This window comes from Balearica regulorum, chromosome Z (genome assembly GCF_011004875.1).
Source record: "Balearica regulorum gibbericeps isolate bBalReg1 chromosome Z, bBalReg1.pri, whole genome shotgun sequence".
Classification (NCBI taxonomy): Eukaryota; Metazoa; Chordata; class Aves; order Gruiformes; family Gruidae; genus Balearica; species Balearica regulorum.
The window spans coordinates 1,090,170-1,096,420 of NC_046220.1; the positions used below are offsets into that span (position 1 = coordinate 1,090,170).

The following is a 6,251-nucleotide window of genomic DNA, read 5'->3' on the forward strand; positions in this document are numbered from 1 at the left end:
CAGAGGGCTACCTCCACGTTTCTAGGGCTCTGAGCCCAAGCTCCTTCAAAGATCTTCCTACGGCGCTGCCCGAGGCAGTGGTGATCTGCAGAGGAGCGAGGACACAGAGCTGCGAGTTTGTCTGGATTTGGACGCTCGCTTCCTCCTCTGACTTTGAGCAGACGAGGCTCTCGAGTTGTGTCCTTGCAGCTGGCCGTAAAGTAGCAACCCTTCTAGGAAAGCGTTCGTAATCCACTCGTGTCCTCCCCGGCCCCTGCGCGCCGTGCCCTTGCCGCGCTGCGCCATGCGCTGCCGTGTGCCGGTGGCCGTCCCTGCGGAGCGCAGGAGACCTCGCAGCCCTACAGCTGAGCATCCGCTGACTCACAGCACCAGTGCTGAGCGGGGCCGGGACTGCACGCTTCCTTGGAACGCAGAAGGGTTTCCCGGCATCGGGGGAATGTGGGCGGGAGGGCGGGCGGGCGGAATGGGGGGGAAGGAGGGAGGGAGGGAGGGAGACAGGGAGCAGTTGGCCAACTCTGTACTGAAGCAGCGTACAGAGAGCGGAAGCTGATTTCCCCGAAGGAGGGGGATCGATAGGATTAGTACCAAGAGAAAGCAGAAGCAGATTTCCAGGCTGAAGAAGGATGGTGTGAGGTTTGCCAGCGAGAGAAGTCAGCGACCGAAAGCAGACGGCAGTTGCCAGCAGCGGAGGGGTGGGGGAGCGGGACGGCTGGGGTTAGTGGGGACCAAGGGGTGGCGAGTGCTGCCAGGGATGGGGTGTCAGAAGAAGGCTTGTCTTAGCTGCTGCTGGGCTCTGGGGGCTTTGTGGTGATGGGAAAGCTTGGTGCACCGTGCAGGATGAAGAACAAACTGCTCTGTGCTCTGCTCAGAGCTCTCTCCTTTCCCGGTCCCACCAGTGATCCGTTCCTTCCCGTGCCCGTCCTGGCCAGGGGAACGCCTCTGGCTTTTCCCAGCCTTCTGCCTTAAGCACCCCCTTCACGGGGACGCCCCCCGTCCCGAGGCAGGCTCCTCCCAAGGTGGGGGGAGAGCTGGCCAAGATCAAGAAGAGCCAGGGCGAAGAGTGAAAGGGAAGGGGGAGGACAAACCGATACGCCAGCCTGTCCCCGGGGCTGCCATCGCCAGCCTGCCCATGGGGTCGGCTGCAGATCGTATTGGTGGTGGGAGATGCCGAAGGGCACTGCTGTTCGCTCACACGGGTCCATGGGGAGAGCAGCGGGGAGCTCACGGGGGCGGGGGTCCCTCCTTAGGGTGGGGTGTCCTCCTGCCGGCGTCAGACCTGCCCGCGGCTGCATGGGAGCAGGGGAGAGGGCTTCCCAAGCTGCCACCTTCCGACCGGCCACTCTTCCCCATAGTGTCTTGTGCTGGTTCTTGCCCACGTCCCTTGCCTCGAGTCCTTGAGCTATTACCATCTCAATAATTTCATTTCTGCCTGGGTGTTCTTTTCTTTTTATCTTCCCTGGCCTTTGCCCGGGTGCTTTTTCCCAGCTTGGCCACGATTTTCACTTCCCTCTGCAGAGAGCGGCATGCTTCAGGAAGACTGAGGCGCTGAGGTTCAGCAGTTGCCCCCGGTCATCAGCAGAGGGGCGGTTTTCCTTGGTTTGTTTCTATGTTTGGCTCTGCACTGATTATGGCCGCTCGTCCTGCACCCGGGCAGCCATCGTGGGATGGGCAGGAACAGGGGCCAGCACAGGCAGGAGAACAGCAGACGGTCGGGGGCTGCGAAGTGGGAGGGCTACAAAAGGCCGGGAAGAGGGTACGTGGAGAGGGGGCTCTGCCAGAAAGGTAAGTTTGCTGTGCCAAGTGACGCCGACAGTATCGGTGGCCATCAGGCAGCAGGCAGCACGTCCCACCCGGCAGCTTCACGTGCACTCGGGGGGGACGGTGGGACTCCAAGGCCCTGAAGAGCCATCGACCCAGCGGCAACGATTAATCTGTGGTGTCGTTTTTGCCCAGACCCCTCACGTGTTCATTGGGAAACACTGCGTCGGAGGATTTTCTGACCTGCAGAGCGTTTCCTGCGACCTCCCCAGAATGCTGCAGCAGATCGGCGCCCTGCGCTAGATGAAGGGTAAGTCCAGGGGAGAGGTCTCTGGCCAACAGCAATGCTTCTTCACCACCATAGACAAATTTGGGTATTTGGATACGGAAGCGTGAGCCGATGCAGCGGTGTCTTGAGCCGTTGCGCAACAGCAACCCATGGATTCACGTCCGGAATTCCCAGTTGCAGCCCACACACTGTCACTTTCTTCCCGCACGCTTGAAAGAAATGTCACCAAAATGTCTGACCGTGCAGGTTTCAGTTGCCAGCCTTTGCCCACCGTCTGCACAACGTAGCTCAGCTGGCAGGGCTTGCTTTCTTTTTTTTGTTTCCCCCACGTCAGAAGACAGGGGCTGTGGCTCCCACAGAAATTCTCTGCAGTTTCAGCCCGGCCACTCAGAGAAGATGGGGTTTAATTATCATAGAAGCACAGAATGGTTTGGGTTGGAAGGGACCTTAAAGATCATCTAGTTCCAACCCCCAAATGATGTTGTAGTGACCACCCACCGAGGCTGTCCCTGCCAGACAAAACTCAGCCCTCGCTGACTTTCAGAAGGTTCCTGCCCACCCACTCCTCCACCCCACCCAGGCCCTGGGCGGCGATTCCGAATTGCTCCGGTGCTGCCTGTCCCCGCTCCCACCTCCTGGGTCCGGCCGTTTGCCCTGGAGCCACGCTGTGCGTCCCTCCCCCAGCCACGATGCTCTCCTGAGACACCCGGCCCTTCTCTGGAGCGTCGGGCTTTGCACAGACCGCTTTTGGGGGAGGAGGTTTGAGGACAGGACTCCACTGCTCGGCTTTTGCAGAAAAGGAGGAAGAGGCGTTAGGGCAGCCAGCCCCACGGAGCGGAGGCAGACTGCGTGGGGTCCTGCTCCGGCAAGCGGTTCAGGGATGCTTGGACGTTCCTGACGTGTGCAAGTTTTTAAAACTTACACGCCCCTTCTCCCGAAGCCACGATGCACAAACAGACGCGGGTGTGTCTGTGGGGGCGAGCGTGCGCGATTCAGGTGCTGCGCGCGATGCACGGCAAGGAGCTTGGAACGGGGACGGTAGCTGGAGGCAAACGCCCGAGCGCTCGCGTGGCTCAACGCTTGACTTCACGTAGTCAGAGGCCCCTGTTCTCCTTACGGAACAAAACTTACCGCTTTGGTAAGGCAGTTTGTGGCACAGACGGCTGGACCTATAACATGCCTGCTATACATCATGCGTGCGTGCATGCACCAGCCCTGCGTGCGCATATCGACACAGATGTCTGTCTCTCGGTAAGCGCAATACCTGTGTACGTGTAGACGTGTCAACGCAGTATTTAAGGGGTCCCCGACGTCTGTTCTGCAACGGTACTGTGTTAATCAAGGCCTTCCTAACAGCAGTGATCTCTACCCTCTATGTCTGCTCTTTCTGCTTCCAGGAGAAGGATGACCGTGAGCTGCTGCCTCCCCATTGTGAAACGTGCGCTTCTCGGAGCAAATTCCTGGCTACTGCCTCTCGCAAGATGAAATGCAGCTTTTTGGCCAACGCAGCTTCTTTTCCTCTCCTTGGTCAATGCTCCGACACGTTAACAGCTCCGCATCCTTTCTGCAGCTCTGGAAAGGCGTCCAGACGTGATCTGATTCAGCCCAATAAAGTACGCTTGCTCTCAGCGGCTGCGTTCACCGTTGTGGTTCTTTTCCGCACGCACCCACGCGCGCGCTCACCCTCAACGCCCCGTTTCTCTCTGCACCCCTCTCCCTACCCGTCTCTCCCAAACGACCTCCTGGAAATTCGCCGCGTTGCCCACGACCCGTAAATTATGTGACGACGGCGGTCCGAGCCAGAGGCACGCCCAGCTACGGCAACGCCCGTGCCCTGCAACGGGGCCTTGCCGACAGCCGCTGCAGCCCGTCCGCACGCGCCCTGGTCCGACTCCCCACCATCTCCGGGCCGGCCTCTCGCGGCAGGGCCGCGGCCGCCTGTCTGAGCGGCGCGCTCTGGGCACAGATTCCGTTTCAGCACGGCTGCTGGCAGGAAGCCATGCGGCTCTTCCATTCCTCAGGGCGACCCTCGCGCACCAAGAGCCGCGTGGGGCAGAACGCGCCGGGGCCGCGCAGCCTGTTGCGGAGGTCGCTGTCGGCAGAACGCCCTGAGGCAGCGCGGGCCAGGCTCGAGCTGCGCTGGGAATCGGGCTCACGGGACGCGCCACACGGCTGCTGCCCAGCCAGACCGCGCCGAGAGCTGCTGGAAGGGCTTGGCATCAAAGTGACGCCCTCTCCCAGAAAATACGGGAAAGGCTGTGCCAACCTGACGAGGGGGCAAAAACCCCCAGCAGAAAACCCCTCGGAATTCTTCTCCCTTTGGTTTCTCTCAGCCTCTCTTTTCCCCTCCTTTTTGCTCTAACACAAATAAATTAAACCCTTTCCTTTCCTTTCCTTTTTCCTTTCCTTTTTCCTTTCCTTTCCTTTCCTTTTTCCTTTCCTTTTTTCTTTTCCTCCCCTTTCCCCTTTCCTCCCCTTTCCCCTTTCTCCTTTCCCCTTCCCTTCCCTCCCCTCCCTTCCCCTCCCCTCCTCTCCCCTCTCTCTTCTCCTTTCCTTTTTCCTCCTTGCCCTGACATTTCCATTAACACCTGTGGAATCGGCATTCTGTTTCCTAAAGCCTCAGACTCGTCTGACTTTTCCCAAGCACTTTACCCTTCCCAAAGCCTGAGGGGCAGACCCCAGCCCAGCGACAGCCCCCTGACCACTCTTCCTCGCCACGGCCTCCCCTTGCGCACGGTCCCCCTTCGCCCAGGGCAAAGCTGGGACCAGGCACCACCAGCCGCCCCCAGCACCGCACGAAGCCGTGCAACCTCTTCCCGCTGTGGAATTCCCCAGTGACGCCCAACGGCCGTGCCGGTCCTCCTTACCCTCATCAGGAGTGACAGAGAAGCGATCGCAGGCTTTCTGCCGCGCTGGGGAAGGAAGGGGAAAGGCAAAAGCTCCGTCCTGGCAAGTTCAAAGCCCTTTACTTCATGGCAGAATAGCAATCTTGCACTTCCATGAGGACTGGATAACTTAAGCTGACCGCCAATTTATGCAGAGTCATGGTCTTTCAGCATAGCTTAACCCTCTCCCAGGCAAAGGGCAGTCCTTAAATATGAGAAGTTCAAGGCAGACATTTCCTAGACTGCGTGGCAGGCTTTGTAGAAGCTGTTCTCAAGCTGAACTCGCTGCCTCCAGGCCTTCTGTGCAGCTAGAATTGCCGCTGAATGAAAAGGTTAAAATCCAATAGCAAAGTTTAAACGCACTACCACGCAGAAACAATGTCAGGAGGGGGTGCTGTAGGGGTTTTCTTATGCATGGGCACACCAGGTATGCCTGGAGGTACATCAGAACTGCCCCTGCCCAGTCTGTTCTACAGGATGTCAGGGGATGGGCAGTAACTACTGCTGCTGGTGATGATGAGAGAAACTGCTCAATAACAGTGAAAATTGTAGCCACAAATTTCTGGGTTTATTGCTTGGAAAAGTCATGCTGCTTCCCTTCTCGCTTAACATTTCTGAGGAGAGTTGTATTGGGGTGCCTTTGCCAAAGGTAAATTCCGTGCCATAAATTGAGTTCTCTGGCTTTGGAGGGTCTCTGTGAAGAGCTGGAGAATTTGGCCTCCAACAGCACCTGCTGCGTGACCCTCTCCCAAGGAAAGGAGAGAGCTTATCCGTGCAGCCAGGTACCTGCACGCACATTGCAAGCTGCGCTGGGACAGCAAAGCAGAAATAGCTAAATATGGACGTGAAGGGGGTAAATCACACCAGTCCTTTTTGGTGCCCAACGTGGTGCTTGAAACGTTGAGGGAATGACAGATCTGAGCAGAGCATGTTAAAACAAATTTCTTATATGCATTTATTATATTAGGTAAACAGTCACACACAATGGTGTTTTGTTTGGAGGACTGGCACGGCTGTCGGGCGTCACTGGGGAATTCCACAGCGGGAAGAGGTTGCACGGCTTCGTGCGGTGCTGGGGGCGGCTGGTGGTGCCTGGTCCCAGCTTTGCCCTGGGCGAAGGGGACCGTGCGCAAGGGGAGGCCGTGGCGAGGAAGAGTGGTCAGGGGGCTGTCGCTGGGCTGGGGTCTGCCCCTCAGGCTTTGGGAAGGGTAAAGTGCTTGGGAAAAGTCAGGCGGGTCTGAGGCTTTAGGAAACAGAACGCGGATTCCACAGGTGTTAATGGAAATGTCAGGGCAGGGGGAAAAAGGAAAGGAGAAGGG

General features: G+C 58.2%; 1 long non-coding RNA gene across 6 annotated transcripts; it reads left to right on the forward strand.

Moving 5' to 3' along the window:
* The first annotated feature begins 518 nt into the window (after window positions 1–518).
* LOC142599405 (uncharacterized) lies at window positions 519–3,675 on the forward strand. 6 transcript variants are annotated; one of them, XR_012832956.1, is made up of 3 exons: window positions 519–633; window positions 1,954–2,068; window positions 3,445–3,675. It is a non-coding gene; the product is annotated as an uncharacterized LOC142599405 (long non-coding RNA). The 6 variants fall into 6 exon arrangements; XR_012832959.1 differs by having other exon boundaries at window positions 525–628; XR_012832957.1 differs by lacking the exon at window positions 519–633 and adding an exon at window positions 671–692.
* The last annotated feature ends 2,576 nt before the right edge of the window (window positions 3,676–6,251 follow it).